Raw genomic sequence first — 17,456 nt, 5'->3', positions numbered from 1 at the left:
TTGACTTCCTCTTTTCCTAATTGAATACCCTTTATTTCTTTCTCTTGCCTGATTGCCCTTGCCAGAACTTCCAACACTATATTGGATAGGAGTGGTGAGAGAGGGCATCCCTGTCTTGTGCCAGTTTTCAAAGGGAATGCTTCCAGTTTTTGCCTATTCAGTATGATATTGGCTGTGGGTTTGTCATAAATAGCTCTTATTATTTTGAGATATGTTGCATCAATACCTAATTTATTGAGAGTTTTTAGCATGAAGGGCTGTTGAATGTTGTTGAAGGCCTTTTCTGCATCTATTGAGATAATCATGTGGTTTTTATCTTTGGTTCTTTTTATGTGATGGATTATGTTTTATCGATTTTCATATGTTGAACCAGCCCTGCATTCCAGGAATGAAGCTGACTTGAACATGGTGGATAAGCTTTTTGATGTGCTGCTGGATTTGGTTTCACAGTATTTTATTGAGAATATTCACATTGATGTTCATCAGGGATATTGGTCTAAAATTATCTTTTTTTTGTTGTGTCTCTGCTAGGCTTTGGTATCAGGATGATGCTGGCCTCATAAAATGAGTTAGGGAGGATTCCCTCTTTTTCTATTGATTGGAATAGTTTCAGAAGGAATGGCACCAGCTTCTCCTTGTACCTCTGGTAGAATTTGGCTGTGACTCCATCTGGTCCTGGACTTTCTTTTGGTTGGTAGGTTATTAATTATTGCCTCAATTTCACAGCCCGTTACTGGTCTCTTCAGAGATTCAATTTCTTCCTGTTTTAGTCTTGGGAGGGTGTATGTATCCAGGAATTTATCCATTTCTTCTAGATTTTCTAGTTTATTTGCATAGAGGTGTTTATAGTATTCTCTGATGGTATTATGTATTTCTGTGGGATCGGTGGTGATATCCCCTTTATCAATTTTTATTACATCTATTTGATTCTTCTCTCTTTTCTTCTTTATTAGTCTTCCTAGTGGTCTATCAATTTTGTTGATCTTTTCAAAAAACAAGCTCCTGGATTCATTGATTTTTTGAATGGTTTTTTTGTGTCCCTATTTCTTTCACTTCTGCTCTAATCTTAGTTATTTCTCGCCTTCTGCTAGCTTTTGAATGCGTTTGCTCTTGCTTCTCTAATTCTTCTAATTGTGATGTTAGGGTGTCAATTTTAGATCTTTTCTGCTTTCTCTTGTGGGCACTTAGTGCTATAAATTTCCTTCTACATACTTCTTTAAATGTGTCCCAGAGATTCTGGTGCATGGTGTCTTTGTTTTCATTCATTTCCTAGAACATCTTTATTTGTGCCTTCATTTTGTTATTTACCCAGTAGTCTTTCAGGAACAGATTGTTCAGTTTCCATGTATTTGTGAGGTTTTGAGTGAGTTTCTTAATCTTGAGTTCTAATTTGGTTGCACTGTGGTCTGAGAGACAGTTTGTTGTGATTTGTGTTCTTTTACATTTGCTGAGGAGTGCTTTACTTCCAACTATATGGTCAATTTTGGAATAAGTGTGATGTGCCGAGAAGAATGTATATTCTGTTGATTTGGGGTGGAGAGTTCTGTAGATGTCTATTAGGTCGACTTGGTGCAGAGCTGAGTTCAAGTCCTGGATATCCTTGTTAACCTTCAGTCTTCTTGATGTGACTAATATTGACAGTGGGGTGTTAAAGTCTCCCATTGTTATTGTGTGGGAGACTAAGTCTCTATGTAGGTCTCTAAGGACTTGCTTTATGAATCTGTGTGCTCCTATTTTGGGTGCATATATGTTTAGGATAGTTAGCTCTTCTTGATCCCTTTACCATTATCTAATGGCTTTCTTTGTCTCTTTTGTTCTTTGTTGGTTTAAAGTCTGTTTTATCCGAGACTAGGATTGCAAACCCTGCTTTTTTTTTGGCTTTCTATTTACTTGGTTGATCTTCCTCCATCTCTTTATTTTGAGCCTATGTGTGTCTCTGCATGTGAGATGGGTTTCCTGAATACAGCACACTGATGGGTCTTGACTCTTTATCCAATTTGCCAGTCTGTGTCTTCTAATTGAGGCATTTAGCCCACTTACATGTAAGGTTAATATTGTTATGTGTGAATTTGATCCTGTCATTATGATGTTAGCTGGTTATTTTGCCCATTAGTTGATGCCGTTTCTTCCTAGCATTGATGGTCTTTACAATTTGGCATGTTTTTGCAGTGGCTGGTACCAGTTGTTCCTTTCCATGTTTAGTGCTTCCTTCAAGAGCTCTTGTAAGGCATGCCTGATGGCATCAGAATCTCTCAGCATTTGCTTGCCAGAAAAGATTTTATTTCTCCTTCACTTATGAAGCTTAGTTGGCTGGATATGAAATTCTGGGTTGAAAATTCTTTTTTTAAAGAATGTTGAATATTGTCCCCCACTCTCTTCTGGCTTGTAGTGTTTCTGCCAAGAGATCTGCTGTTATTCTGATGGGCTTCCCTTTGTGGGTAACCTGACCTTTCTCTGTAGCTGTGCTTAACATTTTTTCCTACATTTCAACTTTGGTGAATCTGACAATTATGTGTCTTGGGGTGCTCTTCTCAAGGAGTATCTTTATGGTGTTCTCTGTATTTCCTGAATTTGAATTTTGGTCTGTGTTGCTAGGTTGCAGAAGGTCTCCTGGATAATATCCTGCAGAGTGTTTCCAAATTGATTCCGTTCTCCTCATCACTTTCAGGTACACCAATCAGATGTAGATTTGGTCTTTTCACATAGTCTCATATTTCTTGGAGGCTTTGTTCATTTCTTTTTACTCTTTTTTTCTCTAAACTTCTCTTCTCACTTTATTTCATTAATTTGATCTTCAGTCACTGATACCCTTTCTTCCACTTGATCGAATTGGCTATTGAAGCTTGTGCATGCATCATATAGTTCTTGTAGTTTTCAGTTCCATCAGGTAATTTAAGGTCTTCTCTACACTGTTTATTCTAGTTGCCATTCATCTAATCTTTTTTTCAGGGTTTTTAGCTTCCTTGCAATGAGTTTGAATATCCATCCTCCTTTAGCTCAGAGAAGTTTGCTATTACTAACCTTCTGAAGCCTACTTCTGTTCAGCTTGTCAAAGTCATTCTCCGTCCAGCTTTGTTCCATTGCTGGTGAGGAGCTGTGATCCTTTGGAGGAGAAGAGGTGCTCTGGTTTTTAGAATTTTCAGCTATTCTGCTCTGGTTTCTCCCAATCGTTGTGGATTTATCACCTTTGGTCTTTGATGTTGGTGACCTCCAGATGAGGTTTTGGTGTTGATGTCCTTTTTGTTGAGGTTGATGCTATTCCTTTCCATTTGTTAGTTTTCCTTCTTACAGTCAGGTCCCTCAGCTGAAGGTCTGTTGGAGTTTGCTGGAGGTCCCCTCCATACCCTGTTTGCCTGTGTATCACCAGTGGAGGCTGCAGAACAGCAAATATTGCAGAACAGCAAATAATGCTGCCTGATCCTTCCTCTGGAAGCTTCATCCCAGAGGGGCACCCGCCTGTCTGAGGTGTCAGTTGGACCATACTGGGGGGTGTCTCCAAGTTAGGCTACACTGGGATGAGGGACCCACTTGAGGAGGCTGTCTGTCCATTCTCAGAGCTCAAACACCATGCTGGGAGAACCACTGCTCTCTTCAGAGCTGTCAGACAGGTACGTTTAAGTCTGCAGAAATTTCTGCTGCCTTTTTTTCAGCTATTCCCTGCTCCCAGAGGTGGAATGTACAGAGGTAACAGGCCTTGCTGAGCTGCGGTGGGCTCCGCTCAGTTCAAGCTTCCCTGGCTGCTTTGTTTACCTACTCAAGCCTCAGCAATGGTGGACACCCCTCCCCCAGCCAGGCCGCTGCCTCACAGTTGGATCTCAGACTGCTGTGCTAGCAGTGAGCAAGGCTGCATGGGCATCGGACCTGCTGAGCCAGGCATGGGATATAATCTTCTGGTGAGCTGTTTGCCAAGATCATTGGAAAAGTGCAGTATTTGGATGGGAGTGTCCTGATTTTCAACATACAGTCTGTCATGGCTTCCCTTGGCTAGGAAAGTTAAATCCTCCAACCCTTTGTGTTTCCTGGGTGAGGCAATGTCCTGTACTGTTTTGGCTCACCCTTCCTGGGCTGCACTTACTGTCCAACCAGTCCCAGTGAGATGAACCAGGTACCTCAGTTGGAAATGCAGAAATCACCCATCTTCTGGGTCAATCACTCTGGGAGCTGCAGACTGGATCTGTTCCTATTCGGCCATCTTGGAATGGAGCCATTATTGTTTGTTTTAAGAAAATGTTCAATTTCCTTTTCAATTTCTTCATTGACCCACTGGTCATTCAGAAGCACTTTGTTTAATTTCCATATATTTGTATAGTTCCCAATATTCTGGCAGCTGGGCCCAGTGGCTCATGCCTCTGATCCTAGCACTTTGGGAGGCCAAAGCAGGAGGATTACTTCGGGTCAGAATTTCAAGATCAATATTGTGTTTGTTATTAATTTCTAGATTTATTCTATTATAGTCAGAAAAGATGCTTGATATTATTTCAATTTTCTGAATGTTTTAAGACTTGTTTTCTAACCTATATTTCATCCTTGAGAATGATCCATGTGTTGAGGAGAAGAATGTGTATTCTGCAGCCAGAGGCAGAAACATTTTTAAAATATCAATTAAATCAATTTGGTCTATAGTGCAGACTAAGTCTGATATTTTATTGTTGATTTTTTATGTAGAAGATCTGTCCAATGCTGAAATTGGGGTATTGAAATCTCCAGTTATTATTGTTTTGGACTCATCTCTATCTTTAGCTCTAATACTATTTGCTTTATAAAGCTGTATTTATACAGCTACAGTATTGGGTGCATATATATTTCTAATTATTATATCCTCTTGTTGAGTTGACCCTTTGTTATTACACAATGACCTCCTCTGTTTCTTTGTATAATTTTTGTCATAAAATCTATTTTGTCTGATAAGCTGTATTAGTCCATTTGCACACTATTGGGTAAATTAGTGTATATTATAATATACTCAGAATGGGTAATTTACAAAGAAAAGAGGTTTAATTGACTCACAGTTCTACATGGCCTGGTAGGCCTCAGGAAACTTACAATCATGGTGGAAGTTGAAAGGGAAGCAAAGACCTTCTTCAGATGGCATCAGGAGAGAAAATAGTGAAAAGCAAAGGGGGAAGACCCCCTTATTAAACCATTATATCTCATGAGAACTCACTAATTATCATGAGAACTGCATGGGAGAAACCACATCTATGATCCAAACACCTCCCACTGGGTCCCTCCCTGGACATGTGAGGATTATGGGAATTACAACTTGAGATGAGATTTGAGTGGGGACCCAGAGTCAAACCATGCAATTCTGCCCCTGGCCCCGCCAAAACCTCATGTTCTCACATTTCAAAACACAATCATGCCTTTCCAACAGTACCCTAATGTTTTAACTTATTCCAGCATTACATTAACCCAAAAGTCCAAGTCCAGTCTAATCTGAGACAAGGCAAGTCCCTTCCATCTATGATCCTGTAAAATTAAACACAAGTTAGTTCCTTGCAAGATACAATGGAGTTATACAGGCAGTAGGTAAATACACCTGTTCCAAATAGGAGAAATTGGCCAAAACAAAGGGGCCACAGGCCCGTTGCCACTCCTAAATCCAACAGGGCAGTCAATAAATATTAAAGCTCCAAAATCTCCTTTGATTCCATGTCTCACATTCCAGGTCATGCTGATACAAGAGATGGACTCTCATGGTCTTGGTCAGCTCTACCCCTGTGGCTTTGCAGCCTCCTGGATGCTTTCACAGGCTTGCATTGAGTGTCTGCAGTTTTTCCAAATGCACAGTGGAAACTCTCAATGGATCTACCATTCTGAGGTCTGCAGGATGGTGGTCCTCTTCTCAGAGCTCCGCTAGGCAGTGACCCAGTGGGGACTCTGTGTGGGAGCTCCAACCTCATGTTTCTCTTCTGCAATGCCCTAGCAGAAGTCTTCCATGGGGGCTCCACCCCTGCAGCAAACTTCTGCCTGGACATGCAGGCATTTTGGTACATCCTCTGAAATCTAGACAGAGGTTCCCAAACCTCAAATCTTGACTTCTGTGCACCCACAATCCCAACACCATGTGGAAGCCACCAAGGCTTGGCACTTGCAGCATCTGAAGCAACAGCTTCAGCTGGATGTTGGCCCCTTTAGTCATGGCTGACACTCAGCACACCAAGTCCTGAGACTGCACAAAGCAGCAAGACCCTGAGCCTGACCCACAAAGCCATTTTTTCCTCCTATGACTCCATGCTTGTGATGGGAGTGGATTCCTTGAGACCTCTGACATGACATTAAGACATTTTGCCCATTGTCTTGGCGATTAACACTTGGTTCCTCATTACTTATCCAAATTTCTGCAGCCCATTTGAATTTCTTTTCAAAAAATGGGTTTTTCTCTTCTATCACATCATCAGGCAACAAATTTTCTAAATTTTTGTGCTCTGCTTCCCTTTTAAACATAAGTTCCAATTTCAAAGCATCTCTTTGTGAATGAATATAACTGAATGCTTTTAAGAGCACCCAGGTCAAATCTTGTAGGCTTTGCTGCTTTGAAATTTCTTCTGCTAGATATTCTAAATCATCTATCTCAAGTTCAAAGTTCCACAGATCCCTAGGACAGGGTCAAAATGCCACTAGTCTTTTTGCTAAAGCATAGCAAGAGTGATCTTTGCTCCAGTTCCCAAGAAGTTCCTCATCTCCATCTGAGACCACCTCAGCCTGGACTTCATTGTTCACATCACTAACAGCATTTTGGTCAAAATTATTCAACAAGTATCTAGGAAGCTCCAAACGTTCCCACATCTTCCTGTCTTCTTCTGACCTCTCCAAGCTGTTCCAATCTCTGCCTGTTACCCAGTTCCAATGTTGCTTCCACATTTTCAAGTGTCTTTATAGCAGTGCCCTATTCTCTGTGGTACCAATTTACTATATTGTTCTGTTTTCACACTGCTATAAAGAAATACCAAAGACTGGGTAATTTATAAAGAAAAAAGGTTTAATTGACTCACAGTTTTACACAGCTGGGGAGGCCTCAGGAAATTTACAATCATGGTGGATGGTGAAGGGAAACACGGACCTTCTTCACATGGCAGCAGGAGAGAGAAGAGTGAGGAGCAAAGTGGGAAGAGCTCCATATAAAACTATCAAATATTGTGAGAACTCACTCACTGTCACAAGAATTGCATGGGAGAAACTGCCTTCATGAGCCAATCACCTCCTACTGGGTTCTTCCCTCAACACATGGGGATTATGGAGATTACAATTTGAGATGAGAATTGGGTGGGGGCACAGAGCCAAGCCACGTTATAAACATAGCTACTTCTGGTCTTTTTTGGTGTCCATTGGTGTGAAATATCTTTTTCTGTCCCTTTATTTTCAGTCTATGTGTGTTTCACAGGTGAAATGTGTTTCTTGTAGGCAACAGATTGATGGATCTTTTTTAAAAAATCCATTTAGCCACTCTATGTCTTTTGATTGGAAAGTTTAGTCCATTTATAGTCAATGTTATTTATAAGCAGGAACTTTCTCCCGCCATTTTGCCATTTCTTTTCTGGTTGCTTTGTGATCTTCTCTTCCTTCTTTTCTTCCTTCCTGCCTTCCTTTTAGTGAAGGTGGTTTTCTCTGCTAATATGTTTTAGCTTCTTGCTTTTTATTTTTTGTATATCTGTGGTATGTTTTTTGATTTGAGGTTACCATGAGGCTTGCAAAATATCTTATAACCCATTATTATTTTAAACTGATGATAACACTGATTGCATAAACAAACAAACAAATAAAAGGAAAATAAAAACTCCACATTTTAACTTCATCCCCTTGGCTTCTAACTTTTGTGTTTCTGTTTATATCTTATTGTCTATGCCTTAAAACATTGTAGTAATTATTTTTGATTGGTTCATCTTTTAGTCTTTCTATTTAAAATAACAGTAGCTTACATACCACAATTATGTTATAGTATTCTGTGTACTTACTCTCACCAGAAATTCTTGCATCTTCAGATGATTTCTTATTGCTCATAAAGAGCTAAAGGAATGTAACTTTGTTTATATATTTAACAATTACCTGATTATTAGGCATTTGTATGACTCCATTTGTTTTTTATATGTTTAAATGATGTTATAATAAGCATTCTTGCCTGAAAGCATTTGTATTAGTTTCAGATTATTTCCTTAGGTGAAATTTCTCAAGATTGAATTACTGAATTTATATGAGGGAATTTGCCACAGGGATCTGTCCTGATGTAATTGTGTGAGCTGGTTAAGCAGTCTTTGTATGGCTACTGTCCTCATGTCTGATGCTGGAGCTTGGAGTCTGAAGGACAAGCAGTCAAGAAGGGAAAATGTATATGAAGTAGTGAGTAAGAGCAAGAGGAAGTTATGAGATAAATTATATGTATCCCTGACTGAAACCTGACGAAGGTGCGGAAAAAGACCAAAGAAAACATAAAATGCATAAAATATAATAATAATGAAGGCTAATTCTTTCAAAGCATTTACTATATCCAGGCACTGTTGTAAATAAATAATACATAATAAAACCTTTAATTCCTCACAATTAAATGAGGAATTAATTAATATTTACACTAAATAATATTAAGCTCTGTGAGATTAATGCTCTTCTTTTCATTGATGAGAGAAATTTAGACACAGTGATATTAAGTACTACTAGAGTATTCTTAGATAATGTGTTTTCTTCCTGGGTAATTTTGAATTAAAACGTAAGAGAAGTAATGCCTTCATTTATTACTATGTTTTTGTTTTGTTTTCATTTATTCTTTGATATCTTCTGTAGTCAAAACATGATTATAAGTAGACATCTGCTGTTAGCCAATCTGAACCAGCATAAGGGGTAGAAGGCAGGAAAGGTTTATCATCCTTTTGAATTTGAAATTTCTGACATAATTTTGAACAACTAGACTTTTAAAAACTTTGTTTTCCTTATTCTTATATAGTGTGTCTACTGTGTATATGTGTTTTTAAAAAATATTGTGCATTTAATCCCAAATTGTTGAACCTGTTGTCAATGAAGAAAGCTGAGTGTTTTAGTTGCAAAATTTGGAAAAACAAGAATAAAAGGGGAGTAGGAAGTCTCTCTTTGTGAGGTATAGAAGCACTAATTAAACTTTAGTAGACATATGTGAACCTGTTTTAATTCCCCAAATTCAATCTGTAGAAACAAGGTTAAAACAATAAAAAAATTATTACTTAATAGAGAAAAATAAATTAATGTGTCCTGAATGCAGGGACACAGTCAGATTAAAAAGTAATAATAATAATAAGCGTAGAACCCCAAGGTGATGCCTAGAGATTCTAATTTAATACATTGCAGTGGAGTCAGGGAATCTATATTTTCAAAATATCCAGATATATCTGAAATATAGCTGACTTGGGAACTATTACTCTTGGCATCAGTGAGGCTCATTGAAGTTTTAAAACCACTGGTATAAAAGGATCAGATCTGTATTTCAGAATGACCAGTTTTTCTCCTTTTGCCATATTGGAGAATGAATTAAAACAGAAAAAAAAAGATTCTAAGTAACTTCATAAATTAAATACTTATGTGGGTCATAGGGGCTTATGCCTGTAATTCCAGCCCTTTGGGAGTCTGTGGTGGGTGGATCACTTAAGGCCAGCAGTCCAAGACTGGCTAGGCCAACATGGCAAAACCCCATCTATAAAAATAATAATAATAATAAAAAAATTTGCCAGGGGTTGTGGTGCACACCGGCGATCTCAGCTACTCTGGAGGCTGAGGCACGAGGACCGCTTGAACCGTGGAGGCAGAGGGTGCAGTGAGCCAAGATTGCGCCACTGCACGCTGGGTGCTCACTGGGTGACAGAGTGAGACTACATCTCCAAAAAAAAATCTAATATTTCCTGAGGAGATAAGATATAGCTTCTTTATATATAAGTAAAATAATTTTTATATCAATATGTGAAATACATCTGCATTAGAGCTGATTCTCAAAATTGTGCAAATAGACCTTTATATTAACCTTAATTTATAAACAAAGAAATCCAAACTTTCTGCCTCTAAGATTCACCTTGCCATAGAAGATTTACGGCTTCTTCCTTAACCAGGCATTTGGTGTTAAGAGGCCCAGAGTTTGTATATTGCCAGAGTCAGTCTTAATTTTGTGTTGCAAGCCAAGACATTTATTTTCTCAAATCCTCAGCTTCTAATTTTATAAAAAAGAGATAATAAACCAGTATCCTTTAAATTAGATGTAAGGAATAATAAAATAAGGAATGTGCTCAGCTGGTTTTTGATACATGTTAAGAATTATTACTACAGTTAATACTACATCAATGATCATAAAAAGCAAAAATCTTTATTAATTATGTTTATTTTTTCCATTTAAATGCAAGAAACAGGTAGTGTTCTCAAATATACATAGAGTAAGAGAGAAGCATGGGGCATAAACTTCATTTTCAGCCACTTTGCATCTATTTATAATCATAACCCTTGGGGAATTATCAAATGCAATGCTTCTGAAAGTTTTACGTACATATAAGACACCTGAAATTTTGTGACAATGGAGATTCCCGTGGCATGTGTCAGAGTGGGACCTGAGGTTCTGTTTCTCTAATACCCAAAAATATGAGTGCTGTTGGCCCTTAGTGCTAGGTTCAGTAGCAAAGATCTAGATGATGCTTGATGCTACACATGGAGCTAGTGAGCCCCAGCTGGAGGAATAACCTGAGGAGCCCCAGAACTATTTAGGAGCTGAGGCAAAAATAAGCCTATACAACAGGGCCAATGTTCTTCTCACTTTACCATTGAGGCTTCCACTTGAACCAGAGAGTACTTCCAAATTTGCAGTTGGCCATGCAGTTCCTTGGGCATGTTGTTCTACTTATGTGTTTCTATATATTAAATACACACACAATGCTGGCTCAGACCACTGAATTAAATTCACAATATAATAATAGGTTATGATGAGTAATCAAAGAAAACATAGTTGATGTTTAACGACTGTTTGGTGCATCAAGGAGTTTTTTACTTCTTTGGGTAGATCCTAATTTCTGTCTGGGATCATACTAATGCCTGAAGAACATTGCTTTTCATTTCTGGTAATACAGGTCTGCTGCTAATGAATCCCTTCAGCTTTTGCTTGTTTAACAATGTCTCTATTTTGCCTTCCTTTTTGAAAGATGTTTTCACTGTGTATAGAATTGCATTGATAGTTTCCTTTTTTCAACACTTTAAAGACATCTCTTCATTTTCTCCTTCCTTAAACAGCTTTTGAAAATAATTCTGCTGTGATTTTTATCTTTGTACTTCTATAATGTGCTGGGGCTATTTCTCTTGTTGCTTTAAAAATGTTCTCATTATCTTTTATTTTCAGCATTCTGCTTATGCTATTTCTAGAAGAATTATTTTGTTCTTTTTGCATTTGTTGCATCTGTCTATCTATATTTATTTGGTGTTCTCTTTGAGTCTTGGATCTGTAGGTTGTTGTCTTTCATTAATTTTCTAAAGCTCTTTCTTGATTGTTACCATTTCAAATATGTTTGCCTCCATATATATTTTTCTCTTTTTTGTCATCTCATTTATAAGTATATCATTAGATATTGGTCCATAGCTTTTGGATGCTTTGCTGAAATTTTAAGTTGAAATTATTACTGAGACAATTGTAGATTAGGATATTTCATATATCATTTACTTAATTTTCCCCAGTGGTAACATCTCACAAACATTTTATGTTATATTTCGCTAAAATATTGGTATATAATCCACTAATCATGTTCAGACTTTTTCAGTTTTACTTGTACTTGTTATGAGTGTGTGTGTGCGGGCGTGTATTTAGTTCTATAAAATTTTAGAACATGTAGAGATTTGTTTCCCACACCTCAGTTAAGACAAGAAGAACTCCACTACTGCCAGAGCCCCTGGTATTCCTCTTTAATAACCCACACATCTCCCTTCCCTCTGCCTTCATCACTAACACTTAGCAACCAATAATATGTTCTTCCTTTATAAAATATTGTCATTTCAAACATGTTGCATAAATGCAATCATGATTCATGTAACCTTTTGGGATTGACTTTTTTAACTCCTCATAATTCCCTGGAGATTCAACCAAGTTGTTGCAAATATGAGTAGTTCATTTATTTGTAATAATATGAGCTGAGTAAAGGAAATACTGAATAGTATTTTGTGGTTTTATGTACCACAGTTTAACTATTCACCTGATGGGTTTTCTCTAATTTTTGGCCACTATAAATAAAACTGTTATGAATATTTGTATACTGGTTTCTATGCCAACATCAATGTTTATTTCTTTAGTATAAAAGCCCAGGAGTACAATTATTGGGTCATATGATATGCCTTGATTTTTAAAAAATTTTCAAACAGTTTTCCAAATTGTCTGCACTGTTTTGTATTCCCATTAGCAAGGGGTAAGTGATCAGTCCTCTGCATCCCCACCAGCAATTTTTGTTGTCCTTAGTTTGTTTTTTTTTTATTTTAGACATTATGATAAGTATGTAGTTATATCTCATTGTGCTTTCAATTTTCATTTCCCTGAGAAATAATGATGTTGAACATTTTCTAATGTGCTTATTTGTAATCTATATATGTTTATACATAGCTTTTGCTCATTTTCTAATTTTGTTGTTTATAGGTTGTTTGGTTTTTATTGTTGAGCTTTAAGAGTCCTTTATATATTCAAAATATCAGTCCTCTGTCAAATATGTAGTTTCTAATTTTTTTTCTGTCACTCTATAGCTTTTCTGTTATGCCTTTAACAGGGTCTTTCATAAAGAAAGCATTTTTAATTTTGATTAAGTTCCATTTACTAATTTTTCCTTCTGGTATAATAGTTAAGAACTATGCCTACCCATAGATAGGGCTTTGCCTTTTTTCCTAAAAGACTTTACATTTTTCCCTAAAAGTTTTATAATTTTCCATTTTACATTTAAATCCATGATCCATTTTGAGTTTATTTTTCCACAAATTGTCAGACAGGTCCAAATTTCTTCTTCTTTTTTTTTTTTATTTGGCCTATGGATTTTCCATTGTTTCAACATCATTTTTTGAAAAGACTTTTCTTCCTCCATTGAATTGCCTTTGCGACTTTGTCAAAAATCAGTGGAGCAAATCTCTTTAAGTCTATTGTGGTTCTCTATTCTGTTCCATTAATCTGTGTGTATATCTTTCCATCAATTTCATACTACCTTGCTTTTTGTGGCTATATAGTAAGCCTTAAGTAGATTGATTCTCCCTCTTGTATTCTACTGTCTCAAGACTATTTTAGCTATTCTAGTGCTGTGACTTTCCATATAAATTTTACTATAAACTTGTCTTCATCTACAAAAAACACTGCTAGAATTTTAGTACAAAACGCATGAATCCTATTGATCAATGTTGGGGCAATTTCATCTTTACTGTATTGATTTGTCCAATTCATGAAAGTTGTAGGTCTCCCTATATATTTAGATCTTCCTTGAAATTTTTTATCAGCAGTTTTTAATGTTCAGTATGTAGATCCTATATATCTTATTAAGTTTATATTAGTATTTCATTCTCTTTGGAGAGATTTTAAATGGTTTTATGTCTATAATTGCAGTTTCCACATGCCTATTTTTAGTATATAAATACATGATTGATTTTTGGGTGTTAGTCTTCTATCCCACAATCTTGCTCAATCAGTCCTGGGAAATGTTCTGCAGAGACCATCACATCATATACAAAAAGACTCTTATTTCTTTCTTCCCAATCTGTGTGTTTTATTTCTTTTTCTTGCTTGATTACAGTAGTTATAACATGAAAAACTATGTTGAATAAAAGTGGTGAAAATAGATATACTTATCTGTTTGTCGGTATCAGAGGGAAACCATTCAGTATTTCACCATTAAGTATGATTGCTTTAGGATATAATATAATGCTATTTTTGCTTCAATTGATAGGATTGTGTTTGTTTTTCTTTTTTTCTTTAGCTTGTTGATATAGTGGATTATTATTGAAATCAATAAAATAAATTCCACTTTGTTATGGTGTATCTTTTTTTCACAAATTGTTGGGTTTGATTTTCTAATATTCTATTGAATACTTTTGCCTCTAAATTCATAAGGAATATTAGTCTGTAGTTTTGTTTCTTTTTTTGGACTGCCATTGCCTGGTTTTGTTATTGAGATAATACTGACTTCATAAAATGAGTTGAGAAGTTTTTCCTTATCTTCCATATTCTGGAATAGATGGTGTAGAATTACTGCTAATTCTTTAACTGTCTGATACTTTTCCTGGTGAAACCATCTGATCTGGAGTCCCCTCCCCTCCCCTCCCCTCCCCAGTCCTGTCCTCTTTTTTCTTTCTTTGGACACAGTCTTGCTCTGCGGTCCAAGCAGCAATTCCAGCTCCTCTGGAGGCAGAGGCATGAGAATCGCTCCAAAAATAAAAACAAAAACAGGCTGGAGTGCAGCAGCGTGGTCTCGGCTCACTGCAACATCCCTCTCCCAGATTCAAGCTCTTCTCCTGCCTCAGCCTCCCCAGTAGCTAGGATTACAGCCACGTGCCACCACACCCTACTAATTTTTGTATTATTAGTGGAGACAGGGTTTTGCCATGTTGGCCAGGGTGGTCTCGAACTCCTGACCCCAGGTGGTCCACCCACATCGACCTCCCAAAGTTCTGAGATTACAGGCATGAGCCACCACAACCTGCCTGGAGATTTCTTTTTCAGGAAATTTTTAATTGTCAATTCAACTCATTTAATGGTTATAGGACTGTATGTTTAATATTTTGTGTGTGTGTGTGTGTGTGTGTGTGTGTGTGTGTGTGTGTGTGTGTTGTTTGTTTCTTTTGAGACAGAGTTTCGATCTATCACCCAAGCTGGAGTGCAGTGGTGTGATCTCAGCTCACTGCAACCTCTACCTCCCTAGTTCAAGCGATTCTCGTGCCTCAGCCTCCTGAATAGCTGGGATTACAGGCGCGTGCCACCATGCCCAGTTGATTTTCATATTTTTAGTAGAGACGGGATTTCATCATGTTGCCCAGGCTAGTCTTGAACTCCTGACCTCAGGTGATCCACCCACCTCAGCCTCCCAAAGGACTGGGATTACAGGAGTGAGCCACCTCACCCGGTCTTGTGTGTGTGATTTTTTAGGAAATAAGAGAAAATATATCATAATATAAATTTTTATAATTGATTCAGAATGATGTAAAAAACATGAAATAACGATAGTCACATTTTCAAAGCACTTAGAAGGCCCATCTTTATGAGTGGCACACAGGTCAGGTTTTATTAGTTATTTCTGCCAAACTTCCTAGATAGAAGAAAAGACATAAAACAGTCTCATTTATGGACAGACTTTTCAAAATTATAAATATAATATTGGAGAATTGCAATCATCATGTATCAAATAGATAATAAGGGAAAAAATGTTTTTCTCAGGCTTTTAAGGATATTTCCACATTAGGAACTCTACCAATATCATCTAAATTACAGTGTAATATTGGTAAACTAGTGACAAAAATCACTATTTATAATCAATATAATAAGCTGCTTAGAAAACTTAAATAAATTATCTAAAACTTTGTTAAGATTAATGAGGGAGTTTAGCACATAAGAAATATTTAAAAAATAAACAAAATTTGATAACAAAATATAATGCAAAAATAAATTCCATTCAAATAAACACAATAACAAAATACGCTTAGAAATGAATCTCAAATGATATATGCAAACCATATTTGAAAAAAATAAAATTTTTGTAAATGACATGAAATAAAGGTTAAACAGGGAGATACCTCAAGTTTGTGAATTATAGCACCCAATATTATAACATTATCAATTATTCCAAATTAATCTACATTGTCAATATAATCAGAGTCACAGAGCCAACAAGATTTTAAAATATATTTGAGAAACTGATTCTTAAATTTATGTGGAAGTCAAAATGTGTCAGAAATAGCCAAATAAATTTTGAAGAAACAAAGCCAAATATATTTTTTAAAATATATAAAAATGCAGTTTGAGGATAAGGCATTTAGAATGGTGTTACATAGGCCCTATACTATACCTTAGATTCGTAAAATACAGTAATTCACAAGTAGATCCATGTATAAATTCAAACTTAGGTTATAACTGAGGCAGAATTTTAAATCAATGACAGAATTATCACTTATTCGCTAAATTGGAGGACATAAAGTTAGATTCATACCTCTCACTATTGATATACACAACAAATTCCAGATGGAGAGAAATTCTAACCAAACCACAAAGATACTATAAGAAAGTACAGGACAGTGTTCTTAGGATTATTCGGAGGGGAAGCCTTTCTAATATAATGCACAACATGAACAATCTATAAAAAAGCACATGGGGGCCGGGCACGGTGGCTCACGCTGGTAATCCCAGCATTTTGGGAGGCCGAGGCGGGCAGATCACGAGGTCAGGAGATTGAGACCATCCTGGTTAACACAGTGAAACCCCGTCTCCACCAAAAACATACAAAAAATTAGCTGGGCCTGGTGGCGGACACCTGTAGTCCCAGCTACTCGGGAGTCTGAACCAGGAGAATGGCGAGAACCTGGAAGGCGGAGCTTGCAGTGGGCTGAGATGGCACCACTGCACTCCAGCCTGGGAGACAGAGCGAGACTCTGTCTCAAAAAAAAAAAGAAGCATATGGATCAATTTGACATAAATTATATTTCCTATAACATAAAATAATAGTAAACAATGACAAAAGATAGTTGATAGACTTAAAAAAATATTTGCAACATGTATAACAGAAAAAGGATTAATATTGATAATGCAAAAATTCTTACAAGTTAAAAAGAAACAAATACCGCAGGAGATGTAAGGACAAAAGATAAAGGTAGGCAATTCACAAAAGAAATGCAAATAGGCAATATTCCTATGAAAATATTTGCAACTTTACCAGTAGTCAGGGAAATGCAAACTGAGACAATGAACACTATTTCTTTCCCATTCATCAAGCTAACAAAATGTTAGAAGATTACTATTATGTAGACTTAGGAGGATTCAGATCACACATTGAGTTAGGATTTAGTTTAGGAATAATTTTTGGAAGGCAGTTTTCCATATTTATGACAATTTTAATAAATGAAAATTTTTATGGAGAAATTTTACTTTTTAAGAATCTATCATATTTCACAAGTGCACAAAGATCTGTGTACAAAGATAGTTATTGAAATGTTATTTTTTAATAATAAACAATTGAAGGCGAACTCAATGTTCATCAATAAGGCTGGAGAAAAAACAATAAAAGTGTAAGACATACCAGGTCAGGCACTGTGGCTCAGCACTTTGGAAGGCTGAGGTGGGTGGATCGCTTCACCGCAGGAGTTCCAGATCAGCCTGGGCAACATGGCAAAACTCCCATCTCTACCAAAAATACAAAAATTAGCCAGTGCTCACCTGTAGTTACAAAAAATACATGCATATGTATGGATAGATACATAGATAGATAGATAGATAGATAGATAGATAGATAGATAGATAGATA

The sequence above is a fragment of the Hylobates moloch genome, unplaced genomic scaffold, assembly GCF_009828535.3.
Source record: "Hylobates moloch isolate HMO894 unplaced genomic scaffold, HMol_V3 SCAFFOLD_16, whole genome shotgun sequence".
Lineage (NCBI taxonomy): Eukaryota > Metazoa > Chordata > Mammalia > Primates > Hylobatidae > Hylobates > Hylobates moloch.
The sequence above is the reverse complement of the archived record's forward strand: the minus strand, read 5'-3'. Positions refer to the sequence as shown.